We start from the raw sequence: 18,131 nt of genomic DNA on the forward strand, positions 1-18,131 counted from the left end.
GCTCGGCGATGGCTCGGTTGGCTGCGGTGTCCGTGCTCTGGGAGGCAGTTTGCTCCTCGGCATTGTCGGCCGCATCGGAGGCCATCAGCTCTGCGCCCAGAGCGTATAGGCAGATATAGCCCGTTACCTCCATCATGATATTCCAGACTGGGTCGATGTCCACAACGCCTTGTCTCAAGATGCGAGCGGTCTCGCTGGGACACTTAGCAGTAGGCTCTACCTCGACTCTCACCGTGAAGTCGTGGTCCATTTCGAGGGTGAACCACATTTCGTAATCGTCCTCAGCCAATCCCACATTGTCGTGGCCTGCGCATTTGGGATCGCCCGAAGCCTCGTGTAACTTGTCCACAAACCTTGCTATTGTCCTGGCGGTAGCAGACAAATCCTTAGCGTACTCGGCATGCTCAATGGGGTGCTCATGCACATGACGAAGCATAGCCAGACACCAGCCGTTGTTCCCCGTAGCACTCAGCGAGTGTCTATACAGAGACATGTTAGACATCATGACCTTGAAAGTTACAGTAAACGGCTCGACCGTCTTGGCGAACTCTGCAAACGTGTCCAAGTAGACCTGCCGTTTTGCATTAGAAGTCGCCGACGAGTGCGCACCGTCCAAGAGCACCAACTGCCCGGTCGGGTTCATCTCGGTGTATTCGTGTTACGCTGCTATCCTCTGAGACTCCTATGTGTGGGTGACGGTGTGACTCGTCCGAATGCCGGTGAGCGTAGAACCAGGGGTCCAGTTTTTATGTATTCTATTTAACCATGGGTGGGGTTTTTGCCGAGACCAGAGAGGAGTAAGTGGTGTAATGTTGTTGTGAAACACAGTCATAGACACGGTTGGTTGGCGCATAAGGTTGTGTACACAGTTTTATTTCAGCACCCGTCCTAGACTCTACTAAGCAACAAATGTAGAATAAGTAGCAATGCTCACTTATGCTTGAACATTACATTCTGTTAAATCTACTAACCCTGATACAGGTCCATGTAAGCCAGAGCAACAACAAACGTCAAACCCACACATAGCTACTGTAGGGCCATTGCTCCCTGTGGCGCAAAGCCAGCCGACCCGCAGCGCAAAGCCAGCCGACCCGCAGCGCAAAGCCAGCCGACCCGCAGCGCAAAGCCAGCCGACCCGGAGCAGGAGCTTGTTAACAGGACAGCAGACTTGCGCTGTGTCTACAGTCATGTCCTTGGCAAATAAGCACATCATAGCCGGTATTGTACGCCCCACGACCCCGGACGCCAAGCGGGCATTACCCCGGGCCGCGTACATGAAGCGTTTCCATGTAAGCAAATGGAAATGCGTACAGGATCAGCGAACCAAGACGCTGGCGGTGGTGCACGCATTGGTGCCCGACCGGAAGCTATTTGCCTACTGCGAAAAGGTACAAAAAACCTTCCTCTCCTGGCTACCACCGTACAACAAGAACTTGTGTTCAAAGTTATCGCTTCAAGACATTCTGGACTGCGAACTCGATCGCGGGGCCGTTTACTTTATCAACACCGTAGACTTCACCGGCCCCGATCCAAGTGATAGGGATTACACCGAAAGGTCTTCCACTGAGCCTACATTCGGCTTACAGATCCAAAGCTACAATGCAACTGTACCCACTGGACGTCCTAACTCGTGGGAGACCACGCGTACACCTCTCATGGACGATTACACCCGACGTGAAATGGGACTACCTCCCCGGCGGCAGTCTTCTGCTACAGTTCCCGCCGCGGCACAAAGACCTGAGCCTCGGAGCTACAGGGCGGATGGACCGTCCGTGGTGCAGGCAACAATCGACGCATCTTTCAATGAAGCCCAACCGTCAACGTCCTCTACACCTCCTGTGTCAATCGGACGGCCTACGGATCTGTACACGTGTCCCTGTTGTTACGAATGGACACACATGTGTGTGTTTAACTGCGGACACATTGCATGTGAGAATTGCATCCTGAAAAGCGTGTCAGCGTCAGGGGTGCGAAGGTGTTTCTACTGTAAAATCCAGTGGACGTGGTACCGGTTCGTCCGTATCAGTAGCGTGTCACAGGATGTAATCTGTTCGGATTGTGCTAAGGCTAAGATGTACATCAAGCCTTGCGGTCACGCTAGCTGCGAATGTCCTAATCCTGTTTGTTCAGAATGTGCACGCGGAGAAACGGTCAGGTTGTATCTTTCAGTGTAACATGTGTGACGCATAGACATAGTCTCGCGCACCTGTATTCTACTAAGTTTTTAGCGAGCGAATAGGCATGTGTTTGCTCGCGTTGTGATGTTTGTACATGTATGTGTTGACATTGTAATCACCATTTGTCAAATAAATAAAAAAAAACACAAAGGGGTTACCACGTATCAGCTTGAATTCTGTGTCATCAGCTATGTATGAGTACATATGTGCTGTATAATACCAAAACATTCACAGACTCGGTTTATAGTACGTACAAGACAAACTTTATTTGGGTTTATGTACAGTCTGGAGTAGTAACAACAGATGTGCTCTTTGTGTGACCAACAGTGTATATTATGTTTGGGAGATCACATTGACAAAAGGGAGACATTCACTCAAACCCAACCACCGTTCTGACTCCACGGCACCGACGGCCCTCCTGATCGGTGCGAGTACCAACGTACACCCACACAGGTCCGCTAACCAACGTTTGTCGGCAAATCTGTAGGCTTTTCGGCCCAGGTCGGCCAACGTTTGTCGGCAAATCGGTAGGCTTTTGGGCCCATGTCAGCCAATGTTTGTCGGCAAATCGGTAGGCTTTTGGGCCCATGTCGGCCAACGCAGGTCGGCGGCTCCCGACCCACAGGTCGGCAACTCCAAACCTGCAGGTTGGCGGCCCAAAACCTGCAGGTCTGCAGCTCCAAACCTGCAGATCGGCGGCTCCAAACCTGCAGGTCGGCAACTCCAAACCTGCAGGTCGGCGGCCCAAAACCTGCAGGTCGGCGGCTCCAAACCTGCAGGTCGGCGAGGAAAGTGCTGCAGGTCGGCCAACCTAACGATTACACCGAAGAGCTGTGTGTAGTGTTCCAATAAATCTAACTGTGTGTATTGTTGCAATAAATCACGCTGTGCAATTGTGGTGTCTTTCAACAAAAAAAATAAGAATAAAGACAACTTTCACTGACAACGCACCATGCCTCAAATGTTCTTTATTTTATTTTTTACAAGCACAATACACAGATCAACATCAAATAGTGTAGTGTTTGTCGGCAAATCGGGAGGCTTTTGGGCCCAGGTCGTCCAACGTTTTTCGACAAATCGGTAGGCTTTTGGGCCCATGTTGGCCAACGTTTATCTGCAAATCGGTAGGCTTTTGGGCCCAGGTCGGCCAACGTTTGTCGACAAATCGGTAGGCTTTTCATATCGTACAACATGCAATCACAGGTTTATTTCCACAACGCATGGTGTGGTGGTAGAACTGCAAATAACTAACTGCACGTACTACAACAGTGTACGATGATCTGTACTGTTTATGCATTAGGGCGAAGCCAAAGTAGTTTGTGCGCACAGACCATATGCACAACAGTACAGAGAGACATGGCCGTAAAGTCGCTTTGTGGTCTACTGAAAACCCCCGGTGTTCATCGCGCGGCGTCGAACAATGGCCGAGTCATGAGGACTCCGCAGGACGACTGGCACGACGACGTGATATGTCCGACCGTGAGTTTCCGCGGTAGTTGTAACAACTTGGCTATGGGAACCATCCATTTCAAGCACGTCGCGTCCCAGATCATGGACGGCGTTTCCTCGGGGCCGAAGGTTGGAGACGTGTGTTTGAGGTTCATGCCGGTCACGCTCGGGGACGGGCAGCACTGTGGTATCGTGGACCTGTACAACAGTAACGTCGCGGAACCCAGCAGTGTGATGGCGAAAAGGTTGATGTGCGGGTACGTCGGTATGGAAGAGCTGTACATTCCTGCTATGCCAATACACTTGTTGGTGTCAGAATGGAACAAATCGTTGAGTCGCTTCCACGAAATGATCAGATGCGACGACGCTTCTCGCTCAACTCGCTCTCTGGACACCCGCGGGTGATGCGTAACGTGATCAACATGGCATACAAAAACGTTCCGGTGTCAAGCGAACACCTTGGCCTAGCTACACTGCATTGTAGCTAGGCCGCATCTGGTGAAAGAGGTGCTACAGCTGGTAGGTTCGATCGGATCCGTCCTCGGCGATATGTGTCACACGGGCGAGGTTCAGGCTACGACCGTGCCCCGCGACAAGGGCGCTCCGTCAGCTATAAAATTGTACCTGGTGGCCAAATCGTCTTCTTCGGGGAAGCGCGTTCTTCTAGAAGACCACGCGGGTGTCACCCTCACTCTCGTGTGGGCCGTAGACGAGGACGAGCTCCTTTGCGATTACCTTCGGAATAGCGGACGATGCTACTACGTGCACATCGGGACCGAACACGGCCATACCTTCCGATGCAACGGATCTTGCGTGTGGCGTTACTTAGATAACGCCGGATTCCAGACGATGGTCGCTGTAGCCGATACTGCGGTATCTCGCTACCAGGACTCTGAGTTATCCGGCAACACGGCAGATTCCGCCAGACTCTTAAGGCATGCCTTTTGAGTGTGGTCAACGCGGTATTAATTCACTGGTGATAACACCCCCAAAACGTACATTGCGAGAACAACCATGCTTCCCAGAGGGCATTTGCCTGATCAGGAGTTAGTGTTATCTGTCATACTGAATAAAAACATGACGACGTCGACCATTCACCCATTATACCTCCCTCCTGTGGTATGTTGGATAAATACCACGCACGAACAGGTCCGCTTTTGGAAGCTGAAGTTGTACATGACCTTACGGTTACTTTCAACATGTGTCATTGTTATCACTATAGTGGCTCACGCTCTGCGTTTGTACAGTTGGGAGTTGCTGAGCGGAGTAGCTGCGATATGGTCGCTATCGGTGTGCACAACTCTGATTTTGGGTTTGTACATCGGTGCCACGTGCACCTCGAAACGAAACGACTACGACCACAGTAAAGGGCGCTTGTATCCTGATTTCGGCGTATCTAAAACATCTTCGTTTACACTACGCTTTCAATTGATCGTGGCCTACATGTGCACGTGGCTGTATTGGAGGACCTGCCACGAAGGCAAATGTACTTCCGCCGACGCAGCGGAGTCGCACCTGTACGTGTGGACGATCGGCGTGTTTGTGTGGATTAACGCAGTTGGATTCGTCCGGCTGTTTAGACACATATAACGGGTGTTACGCACAGAAACGGCAAGAGAGCACCATAATGGGAGTTAAGGTAAAAATGCGAATGTGCGCCATCGTAGCGTGCATGCCTTGTGGACATTGGCAACTGCTTCAGCGTTGGACGACTGGTACTACGGATATAGGATACTATTTCTTCTAGCGGAACTGAAAGCCATGTGGTCCTATTGCACCGTGGAACTTAAGATGCTAAGCGAGAAGATCAGGGAAGTGCAATACTCTGCCGTAGCGACAACGGGTAACGCAGAGGTTTTAGCACTTTGCAGAGAAGATCGTGCATTGCACACCACTTTCGACGAGCGACATGAGCACAATGCATTAGGCAGACACAAGGAGATACCGATAATAAATCGAGACCAGTACAATCCGGCTCCTGTCGGTTGGGCTATCCTATCGTTGCTCCTACTGCTTTACAATACGGCCCATCTGGTGTTTAATCCAGTGACAGATTCATATGCCCTGTTGTTTGGCGTCCCAGCAATCACGATGTGCGTGGTGCTCATTAGATTCACTCAGATAGTACTAGGACAATGAAAACTGCCCCGATACTGTGTAACCTGAAGCCTGTGCTCGCAAGAACCGCAAAGTCGCTCTTGGATTCCACTACATTAATTCTGCCGGTCCCTGGTGTGAGTGTCGAGCGCTTTCTGTTCGTCCGTGCTTACAGATCACCGGGCACCATGGCCAGTGGCATTCAAAAGTACAGTGAGCCGCTGTTGGATTTCATAGCATTAACTCTGCGTGCCCTGGTATTGGCGAATGCTATGCTGTGGTTCGGTAAGTGCTATCTGTACGTACGCGCGTTCAGGGCGACACCAGCATCATGACCGGCGGCACACCGAAAGGCAGATGGCACCTGGGCATCGCTTCCCCCTACAACAACTGCAGCACATTCACTGGACTGCGATGCAGGCCCACCGTATTGGACGACAACGACGAAACCGTACCCTGGGACCTAAATCCCTGGTATTCTAAGACCCCGAAAGACAAAGTGCGTTTACACCGCAGGGGTTTCGCGACGCAACCGCTGACATCTCGATGGTTACAAGCGTTACATGCAGAGGACACACAAGGCCGTCGAGGGGATTTGCAGAGCAGTAGCAGGAGCAACAACAACAGCAGCAACAGCAGCAGCAGGGAACCCTCGGAGGGTCCCAAGCTCGACAGGTCACTGAGCACAACCGAAGAGAGTACCCCTGTCAACTCGGAGCACCGAGACTCCCCAGTTGAAATTGTGGTGCCAAAGGACAGGTCTATGGAGCACCGCCTGAAACAGAAAGCGAAAAGCCATCGCAAAAGCCAACAAGCTGATCGGTTGTCTCACAGTCACCCTTATCGACTCGACCCAACTTACATCAAGAAGTACTCGCACAGTTCAGTTGACTTGCCATGCTAAGTGGATGGTGTATCTCGCAATGTGAATAAAGTACACTCAACACATGTGGGTTGTTTTCATGTCGTTTATTGTTGAGATCAACATACACACACATGAACATACATACATTTATATTGGTAGCACACAAATGCGTCTGTCACGAAAGCCAACGGTTTACATTCAGCTGCGCACAGAACCTCTCCCCGGTATGAATAGGACTAGTTGTGTATCCTTTACAAGCTCTAATAACTTGTCCGCAGGCAAAACCCTGGACGCTTTCCACTATGGTCAGGGCATGGCGTATTACAGTTCTCAGATATCGTTTGACCTGATTGTTGTCGATAACTGCTTCAATGTTCAACTGCTCGAGTTCTCCGTTCGCGGCATCCGCTGCGGTCCCACGACACTGGTCTGGTACACGGTGGTAGCCACCTCCGTTGGCTACCAGGGTAAGCATCGATAGCGTGCTATTTGGCGTGTAAGGCGACATGAGCTGGAACACGTCGAAAGCCTCGTCGTCCTTTATAGCACGTAGCAACTCTTCGATGCAGTCTCCGCCGGTTTCTGTGTTCACTCGCCTAGTGGCCAGCAATCCTCCCCATATGCCCTTATTGACGTGTAGATCATACCCGGGGTCCAAGGGCGCTTCTAACTGAGCTGTCCTGTCGCGTTGATTTGGTAGCTGTACGGTGAATCGGTCGCCTTGTTGCAATTGCTCGTGGCCCGTGTTGATCAGTTCGACTTCGTACATGTGAGCCGCGTTGAGAAACGGCCTACTGGCCATGGAACTGTTGGCGGAGCACACGGCCACATCCTTTAGAGTTTGAATGTATTCCGCGTTCAGTCCGTGTAGCGTAGGCACATATAGGTCTCCGTCGCGAACAAAGTGGAATAACCCCCCGGGCAAGTCATTGTTCGCTGAATTGTATTTGTAACTGCCGAAAGAACATCCTTGGAGGGGGTTTCCGCTCAGCGAGACCGTGCGTGTAGATCCGTATAGGTCGATGTACTCGCGTGGACGACATGGCTTGCTGGCGCTATCCGTGGACACTTCAGTCTTTGAATAACAACCTCTTAGCCAGAGTGCGATCGCAGCTGTGCGGTTGCTGCGTAAGGTTAGGCCGAGTCAATACGATTGCCACCGCAGTAAGTACTTCTAGTGCAGTTGTACTGGTGCGACACTTTGACGATCCGAGCAATTTGACCGCGAGCGTATTCATGTCACAATCAGACAGAGGTCCGAACGACCGAGAGAACCAAGGGCACCAACGAGCAATTATGTATGTCTCCAAGTCATCTTGTGCCAACCGCTTAGGTGGCGAGTTGTTAGCCGCGAAGGGCCGGTCCGTGTGAGCCCTGTTATCGTCGCCAGTGTTTCCCCGCGAGCCTGTTGAACATGTCAGGAGTATCATTTCTTCCAACGTCAGTCTGTGCCAACAATCTACATCCATCTCAGCCTTGTAAAAAAAAAACAAACCCACAAAAACAAAAACACCACACAAGCACCCTTTCAGCACGAGTAGTTCATCTCCACTCTCTTACGATACATCACCAGTTTGTCGTTGTAAAAATCAACACGTCCGACCTTGTTAGCAAAGTTACAGTTTGTCATCTGTAGGTTCTCTCGGTTCACCACCCTGGTCAACACCACATACACCGAGGGTTTAATAGGCGAGCTCGCAAAGTACTTAGGGGGGTGGTACAGCACCTGACCGTGAACTGTACAGCCTTGACAGTCGTATGTGTTCATGGCCAACAAACACGCCAGCGGGTGGGTGGTCACCACCCAGTTGTGACAGTGCCACTCGGAGGGACTCACTCTGTAGACCATGCCGCTCTGTGTTCCCCTCACGTGAAACACGTTGAATCCCTGACTCGTTTTTAATTTAATGTCGACTATCACGCCCTCGGTGTCGCTGACTTTCGCCTCGTTCGCCTGCCGCGGAGACTCTTTGAAAGGCTGAAGAGAGCTGGGCTTCGGCCGCTTGCTATTTGTATCCCGTTCGAATCCATGTGCCATATCAGCCTCATCTACAGCTGATCCAGAGTCGATCCACGGTGAGATAATCCTCTCCGTAGGCCGAACACCCGGCCGGTACGGCGGTAGCGAGAACAGTTTCGGCAGTGCCTGAGAGGCCTGTTTCAGAACGTCGTACCAGGCGTTAGGGCCTCTGCGCGAGGCGCCGCAACGTGTCACCTTGAGAAACCTGTCTCCGGCACGTACGTCTTTCGTGTAATGCGCGATGTACGCCGCCGTGTACTCCCTCTGCTGTTTATCCTGATGAAATACACGCAGCCTCTCCGGATGGTACGTGGGGTTCATCGCGTCTCGTTCGCTGACAGTCGCTTGGCTGGTGAATATCCGTCTGGATTGCTCCGTCACAGTGTTGAATTGAAGATACGTCACAGCCTCGGCGTACTCGGGGTCTTGGAACTGCCTTCTGTTGACAAACAGTGGCGTGGAGTGTGCTAACAAGGCCTCGAATCGGCCGTCTTCCCATATCCGTGTAGAAGCACCCACCGGCTGTAGCTGTGAAACGCTACCGAGAAAATAACCAAGGGTCCCTTTCCTGGTCCGTAGAACAACTCCATGCAACGTAACGTTCGTTCCAACAGGTCCGCGGTCATCAGGCCGTATTCGTCCACCACGATAACATTGACGCCCAGAAACGGAGGGGCGTCTTGCATGGGAGCCTGCTCAGAAGACTTGGTCGACACCCTTAGTTTTTGAAACAAAGCACTGCAGGTCGCACACGATTCGGGGCTCGCGGTGACGCACGAGTGCCTTTCGTTCAGGTGTTTGTCTTCCATTAGCTTAGAGTCGTACACTTTCGCAAACTTTGCCAGCGCGACACAGTGTAGTTCACGGTACGTCTCGGTGAACCTCTCCAGCGACAGGTTGTTTTCCAGTAGTCCTTTTCGAAATCCCATGAGCTTGTGTAACGTATACACGTCCTTGATCGAACACATTTCCCCTAGGGTTCCCGCGGCCTTGTTCGTCAGGGCGCTAACGGCCACGCTCACGTTCATCTTGTTGAGCTGTGCGATCAGCAGCGAAATTGCATACGATTTGCCACACCCGGCGTCTCCGCTGAGCAACGCCACTGTCAGCGCGCGTCCTCGACGCATATGCAAGCGTGTCATAGCCCTGACCCATTGTTCTTGGCAATATCTAGAAAGCGCTAACATGGTTATCGACATCGCTTAGCTCCGATTCCACGCGCTGTCTTTTCCGACACAGCTTGCCTGCAGCGTTGCCCGCGGGTCGATTGCCAGACATACTGTGTTGTTGCGATTACGGCCACGGCGAATCGAACACCACCCATTTGTCTACTCGGGCCACACTCTGCTGTTGAGACTTATATGCGAGAGCTTGCTGGCTGGTAAATGTAGGGACCCGCCCTGCTTTGCCTTGGTCGTTTACCCGGCTCTGCATGTGAGAAAATCCAACAGCGAGTCACCCACTTTGAAGGGTCCTCTGCGTGTTTTACACCATCCGCAGGGGGGTTGCTGACGTGAGAAGGGGCCTCTATGCCTTCGATGACTGATCGCAAGGCTCTGCTGCAGACGACCTGCGACGATGACGACTGCGTTTCGAGATCGCGGCCCAATCCTGCAGTCAGAGACATGTACAACACACCTTGCTCCTTTCGAACCTTATAAGCCCTGTCTCGCACGCGCTCGAATCGCTCAAAGGCCTTAGACACGGTGTCGCGGAACAAGACGACGTACGCTGTGTACATGGACTTGCCTGTGCACAGAGCCACGGTTGTCACGCCGCCTTTACCTGTGCTGCTTAACACAGTCTGAAGCCCGGCTAACACTTCGACGAGCGGGGCGTGTGCCCCGTACTCAAACAGCAGCCACGCGAATTCGTCCGCGTCTATCCTGTCCGCGGAGATGTAGTCGTTTCCATGGGTGCGGGTTCCGGAGCGAAAACCAAAGTGTTTCGCGTACCACTGCGGGTCCGTGTGCGAGAGCATAATGTTTATATTTTCCAGCAGCACAGTGAAGCCGGTGGCCAGTCTACTACCCATTCTTATCTCGTACAGTTTGTGCAAGACCCCTGCCGGAGTAACGGGCTCTCCGGTTTGAACATGTGGTCCTCGGGAAGAGTCACCGCTAGATAATGGCTGCCTACCCAGTCCAAGCGAAGCAGGGCTTCGTCCGCTTTGTTTTCGGCATCTTCGGTAGCCGATGACGCCGTTTGAACTGTGGACAGTTGGACCCTAAGGGCCTCTCGTTCTTCGCACGCCTCGTCTAAAGCTTGCCTAGTCGCCGCTAGTTCCTTCTTACACAATTCAAGGTCAGCTGCCAGTCGGTGGGATTGGTCCAGCGCATTGGGTCTGTTTGACGCTGACTCGGACTCGCGCGCATCTCGATCCCGGCGTTGCGTACGCTCCAACTCCAAGGTTTTTTGAAGCTCTAACAATTCACGTTTCAGGCTGTTGATTACCCGCGTGTGATACCGATCGCTCTTCTCGCTCGAGTCGTCCCGCTGTCCTGGCAGCCACATAAAGCTCGACTTCGCCTTACGGACATTCTCGGTTTGATGTTCGCCCGTGACAAATGACCTAAAACATGTGCTTTGTAAAAGCAGCACGCGGTCCAACGATAACAACACGTCACACACCAGGGCCTTTACGTATGAACGTTGAGTATATCTAAAATGTACGTGTTGTATGTTCAGACCATTTTCAGTGTTGTAGAGTTAGATGAAAAGTAACATCTCTGCCAAACTCGAAGAAGTCATAACGTTTATTGGAGTCTTTCGTGTCGGATTGAGAAGTACTCACGGAATATGGAAATGTCACATACACACAGTGTCGTCTAGGTAGAGCAAGTGCAAACATCCAGCAATATATGTGAGCGCTATTATGGAAGTGTCACATACACGCAGCGTTTCCAGCAGAGCAATTACAACATCAAGCAATATATGTGTGTGAGTGCTAACAACACTGCACAGACAAAGAAATGCCAGTGAGATTCGAGAAATAGTTTATTCGGTGTCACAGAGAGACGGTAATACATCAAATAGGTTTAAACCCCAACAACCCCTTCTTCCGTGTATGGATAGTGTGACCCCAATGTCATTTTCCCGTTTGTCTTCTCGCAGAGGGAATGCTTGTAACATGCAGCACCTCTGCGTGTGTATCTCACAACAATAATAACGAAAATACAGTTGGTAAACGTGTTGTCTTTGCGTCATTACGGGTCACCACTCTATCTCTCGCTCAGGATAGCGAATGATAGACTCGCACTTTGAGTCCATGTGACAGGAGAGTAAAGCTACCAAGGCGTTCATGTGATGATATTGCGTTAACCTCAAGTCCATTGGCCTCTTGGCAACGGCTCCTTTCACGCCTAGCGTCTCCCATTGTCAGTATGCGCATTCCACACACGACGTGCTGCTCCAGCAAGGCCCTTTCATGTGCCGTAAAAACCCTGCCTGTTAATGCACTCCGTCGTACCAATCCATGTTAAGTCCGTATATGCTTTCTCACATAGGTAATGACCCAAGTAGTTTACTACATCTGTGTCTCGCACAATTAGTAGGTAGGTGCTGTTTCTGGGATGTACATGGGATGTCCGATGCACATTGTCACTGTAACCGTGTGATGCAAGTCTGCTGGTAGTTAAAAAGTAATGTGTTACAAAACCCGTTTCATGTATAAAGTGTTCCACATGTAAACCAACAACAATAAAAGAGAGCGTGAGACCGTACATATGCTGTGACTCTTTATTGCTCAGTTCCACACAACAAATAAGAAAGCACAATAGCACTACATCATATAACCAGTCGGTGAATTGTACAGGTTTGCACCTCTAGTGACATATTCTCGGGGTGCTGCCACGTTGGTCACGACATCCGTCATATCCGAGAGGTCAGAGTCAGTATGTTCTTTTTCGTGTTTCCCTCGCAGTACGGACGCCGTGAGTATCATGGTGACCACGTACATCACGTATATGATGATGTTGAACACCGCAATGCACATTCGACGTTATGAGACCTGTGCTCGTTACTGGTGAGGGGACGATACAGCAACTCCATGCACCCGGCGATCACGGCCATAAACAGTTCCACGTTCATCATCGCCAAGCAGCGTACACAGTCATGGTGCTCCGTGTGACAGGGTTGGTAGAGGTGGCGGCCGAAGCGTCGACCTTCCGTTTGCTGTTTGCGGCGAAGTACTTAGCACTATGCTCACCACCATGGCAAGGCACCTAGGACGACCAGCGCAATCCCAGTGTGAATGTAAGCGTATCTGTGCTCTCGTTACTGTCTCGTCGTACGTCAGCTGGACGAATGTTTGTGGTCGAGGAATAGATGATGTTATTGGGTAGTGTCAGGAAACCCACGATGAGAGATGTTATGACAGCAATCGAGCTTCCGAGGCGGCCTGTGACTTCGCCATGGACGAGGCTGCGGCGCCCGACACGGGCGCGAGTTTGCCGCGAACATGTCTTGCCGTTCGACACGAGCGACTTTAACGCGGGCATTCTCTTGCGGTTCATAGTCGTTGCATGTGACGGTGTCTGGCGAACATGCGGGTTTTTGTATCTACTGACTATTAGTACACCATATCGGCCGATACGCAAAGCTTTGCCGAACCGACCTCTGTTAGTTTGCTCTACACGAGGATGTTAGGAAACGCGCGATCGAATTCAAGACCGTGTCAGGCTGCCTGCACGCGAAGTCGACGGATGACCATCGGTGGTACAAGTGCAAGCATAACGAGAACGCTGGATCTATGGCTCCGCAGAGAGGCGAGGAAACCATAACTGATAAACATGGACGTGTTCCACGAGCGCTGCAAGACCGACACAAACCCCGAAAGTAATTGGACTGGGTCGTGACTACGTCAAACAACTGAACGTTTCCGACTCCAAGGCTTCAGAGTTTCGTGTGGTGTGCTGTGGATATTTACGTATAACAAAGTCCTACTGTAGCGGCATGTAGACGGGTGTGGGATAAAACACTTATGTCAGCGCACATTGGAGTGGCGGTGGACGCTGACTGTAAAGATGTATTCAACGGGGAAAAACAAACCCAGGTCGGTCCAGTTTCCCAACTTTCCTCACGCAACTAGAGGCTTGCACCTGCGTCCAATTTGCGGAGGTTTAAGAGTGGCAGGCATACCTTCACCCGACCGCTGCTCGGATACAAAAAAGCGGTACACGTACCATAACCGCTGTGTAGCCGGGTGTAAGGGTATACAGCGAGACTGGGGATACCGAAATCGACATGGTTGCGTACGACACGGTCACAAACACAGTGGCGTTGCTAGAGCTCAAGACGAGACACAGCGACGTTCTAGATAAAACAACGCTATGGCGTTATAACACGCAGCTGTGGCTGACGTGGGTGATGTTTTCGATCACCTACCCCAGCGTGGCCGAGCGCTCCACCGCCTACTTGGTCATAGTGAGGCCCGGGACGAATTTGGTTCGAATACGGAGCTGTACGAAGCCCACCGTATCAAAAAGCATGAGGCGTAAATTCCCTTGGCTGACATGTTTCTGCACACAGGTTCTCAACTGTCTAGCTCCAAATTGTGTGCACATGAGGTCATATAACAGAAGCGATACTATGTCCACAGAGGACCTTTGCTCACAAGTCAACCCCGGAGATCTAAGCTACAGGAACATATGTTTCAACGAAGAAAAGAAGAAACTTAAACACGACCAAGTCCGCTCCGACCAACAGCCGACACAACGGCCGACACAACGCGTGCCTGATCACTGACGTGTGTGTGTGTGTGTGTGTGTGTGTGTGTGCGTGTGTGCGTGCGTGCCCGCTATAATAACGCCAGTCAGGCCGACGAGTTGATAGGACGTCTGACAATGGGACTGAAGAACCAGGCACTGCACGTTATGCTCGCGAATCCCCATCTATCGCCGTTCGATGTGATAGAGCGACCCACGGAACGATACGACTGGATGTTAGTCGACCATTTGATAATGAGATTTAAGATCAAGGCTAGCGACTACGTGGAGGGAGATCGGTTAGCGTCCATCGAAAACATGGCAAGAACACTGGTGGAACATTACAGTCGAGACAGATGGACGTCAGAGTGTCTGATTCTGGTGAAGGACGGACGGGGAGCGCAAAAGCCGGCGGTTAGGGAAACCAGAGACCGCTACCCTCTTGCACCCCACCTGGATTTCTGGAGACGGAACGCGGACGCTATAGACTATCTCACTTGAAACTGCTACGTGACACCAACGTGGCGAAAAAGGCAGTGTTTCTGGTCACCGGACGGGACTGGGATTCCCGTGACGTCTTGTGTGAATCTAACAACGAAGACGTGGTGTTTCATCTGAAAGATGAAGTCGACGGCGTTGGTACCGTAGCCAGACCGCCCGGATTCCACGGGGCGTACGTTGCATCGTTTGCGAATCGACCTCTGGAGGGACACCTCGTGTTTCTGGACGCTGCGTGCCGCAAGAGCTCGAGCACAGAAGCCGATACTGATGGTAGAACTAGCCAACGCTCTCCCGGGCACTGTTCTGGTATGCACGGCAGACTCAGACGTGGTAGCCGTGCTCACGGCTTGCGGGCGCGAAGGGCTCACATTGCGGTTGGCCAACACGAGCTACGGGCGCAATAGACCGATGCACAGCTCCGCGTTTGGCGACCTGCTCGCGGAGGCGCCCGGGTTGGCGGTTTACGGCCAACTGACGTGGACTTCGAGGCCCGCAAGCCCAGATTCCGTACGCTGTACGACATTGCGGAGGACGACGATGACCTCGGGGAAGAGCTCGAGCTTCTGCACGGAGAGTGGGAAAGTGTCGTTGCAGACAAAGACCAAGACTCCACATTGCCACAACAAGTAGCTAGGTATTTCTATCTGAGTGGAATAAGAGGCTCCGTGTACGGCGAATTTCTCACCAGATTCTTCAAGTTAAACGCAACCGATAAAGCCGAAGTTGCGCGTAAGATACTAGCACGCCTCCCCGTGGGTCCGTGGGGTTGAAATCGAAATCGGCATTCGTTGACGCTTTCGAGTTGTTACCCGCATGTCACGACGCCGTGGCCTCTGAGGGCTCTGCTGTGAATAACAAACGATGTGGCGGGGAGCTCACTGTGGAGGACGACGCGCATGTCGTGAGCGCAAAGAGACTACACGAACGCATGAACAAACTTAGCAAGCTGTACATGGAAGGCAAGGTGCCTCGCTTCAGTCACGGCAGGTATCTGCGACTGACCAAAATGGGCTCGCATCTCTACGTTCGCGTCAAGCAAGACGTCGCGAAGCAGAAACGTTTAAACATAAACTCCTCGTCCTTCTTATCCTTCCTCTTGTGTTAGCTTTCTGTTATCATCTCTTATGTTAACGGGTCGGTTTTGACCCGTGAATTAAATCAGCTATAAAATACACTAAAAACAATAAGTTATCATCCAATTGTTTCTCATCTCTTGGTTACCTTGTTAGGCTTCCTCATCCATGAAAATGTTGGTTTAATACCTTTGGTGTGGGCCTCTGGGTCTTTTTTTGTCACAATACCCCTCGATTTCAATTAAAAAAAATAGTAAAATTAACCTGAAGTGAATCATAATAATAAATAAAAGGTTTTTGTGTTACCTGACTATTACTGAGGGGTATAGGACACATCTCTTAAATAAATCTGTTTTATAGATTTTTTCATTTTAAGATTAATAACTAAAATGACATCTATGGTGTTACGGGTCAATTTCGACCCATAGATATTTACATCAAGAAAAGACAAAAAATGTTTTTTTTTTCAGCAGTAGACCTTTAATATAAACTGAAAAAAAAGAAAAGTCCACTCCTCCTTGTTTTTGGTTATAGTCATGGGTAATTGTGGGCTTTTTATCACTTCCCAGTGATACAGCTACACCTTTGTGAAGTTCCTTTGTGAAGTTCTTGTCCGAGTCATATCTGGTAAAAAAAAAAAAAAAATTAAAATAAAATATCACAGCTGATATTGTGACCCTGCAGTCCAGTGGTCATATCAAGGACCACACATTTTCATTGGTTCTTCTCAGGGATGCCACTCGCAGCTTTGACTCTGAAATCTGTACATTCCAGGCATATTGGTTTCGCATCACAGGGTTCCCAGATTTTTCTGCCGTATTTCCCTGGCTTACTGGGTATGTATTGCCGGAAGGGGCATTTTCCTCGAAAAGTGGACAAGACGTTCATCCACTGTCACCTCTAGCCCTGGGATGAACATCAGCGGAAGAAGCTGCACCCATCTCACCCGACATATCTGATGGAGCAAGCTTGTCAGACCTCGGTCTGGTCTCTCTGTTGTCAAATCTGAGGTCTCTTGAATCAAATGATATCAAATGTGTGAAGTGACATTGTTGCCCAGAAAATATTTCTGCCTGTCGATGCGTCCCATAAACTATCAGTGGTCTCATTGCAGTATCTGTACACTCCAGCAAGAAGAAGAACACATCCAGGTATTCCTCATCAATATCTTTCTACATGTCGCCATGGACTTTTTTCCTTCAAAGGTTTATCATAGTAATGATGATTCTTTTTAGTGACAATGGCATAAATGGCTCAAAACATCTCTTGATGTCACTGACTTTGGTCAGAGTAAACCTTGTGATTCCAGGGTCATTTTGATTACATTGCAGCAGCTGCCCTGCTATGTACATCATGAGGTACTGAGCTCCAAAAGATCGTACCATTTTTGGACTTGTATCTTTCAGCAGGAGTAGCTTCAGCACCAGCGACCTCCACCTCTGATCAGATGTGTCTGTGTCTTCTGGATGATACTCCACATTGTCTTCCTCCTTAGAAACCTGCCGATCTGAATCGCTGTGCTGCTTTGTGTCCTCTCCTTCATTTTCACCAAAAATATGATCCAGAACTTGGCTCACTGTGAATCTTCTTCTCATTTTTGTATGCTGGAATTTGTAAATGTGCCCTCTGGAAGTCAAATGGCCATCAAATGAGTGAATTCACCTCACATGTCTTGACATGCCCGTCTTTATTTTGTTTTATTTTTGTGCAGGTGTACTGGAAAAACACGCAAAATAAGAATCCCCTAAAGCTCATATGATTAGAGAGGAGCTTGGTGTCAGTGTTTTAGCTGACAGTTCACTTATGATTTCAGTTTTGCTTTAATTATTGCATTATACTCATAATATTATACCTGGGTCGAAACCGACCCTAACAACACAAAGGTCATAATTTCAAATAGGACATTTTATAATTTAGTGAAAATATTTTTTTTTGTTTTATTTTGTAGAAATAGAGTTCCTGACAAAGTCAAAAAGCCTTGATACAATAAACAAATGTATGTGATTTTTTATGCATTTGAATTTAAAATGGGTCGGTGCCGACCCTAACACAAGAGGAGGGTTATCCTGTTCGCACGGATTACACCGCACGTTCCGGGACTCGGACCCAAGGGCCTTCTGAAGGTTGCTACGAACGATCGCTTCGCAGCTGGTGTGACGATCTAAAGGCTGCGTGGATAACGAAGATCGCGCCGCATCTTCGACAGTACCACACTCTGTATAAGACATTGGCTTTCATGGCTAA

The sequence above is a fragment of the Oreochromis niloticus genome, linkage group LG22, assembly GCF_001858045.2.
Source record: "Oreochromis niloticus isolate F11D_XX linkage group LG22, O_niloticus_UMD_NMBU, whole genome shotgun sequence".
Lineage (NCBI taxonomy): Eukaryota > Metazoa > Chordata > Actinopteri > Cichliformes > Cichlidae > Oreochromis > Oreochromis niloticus.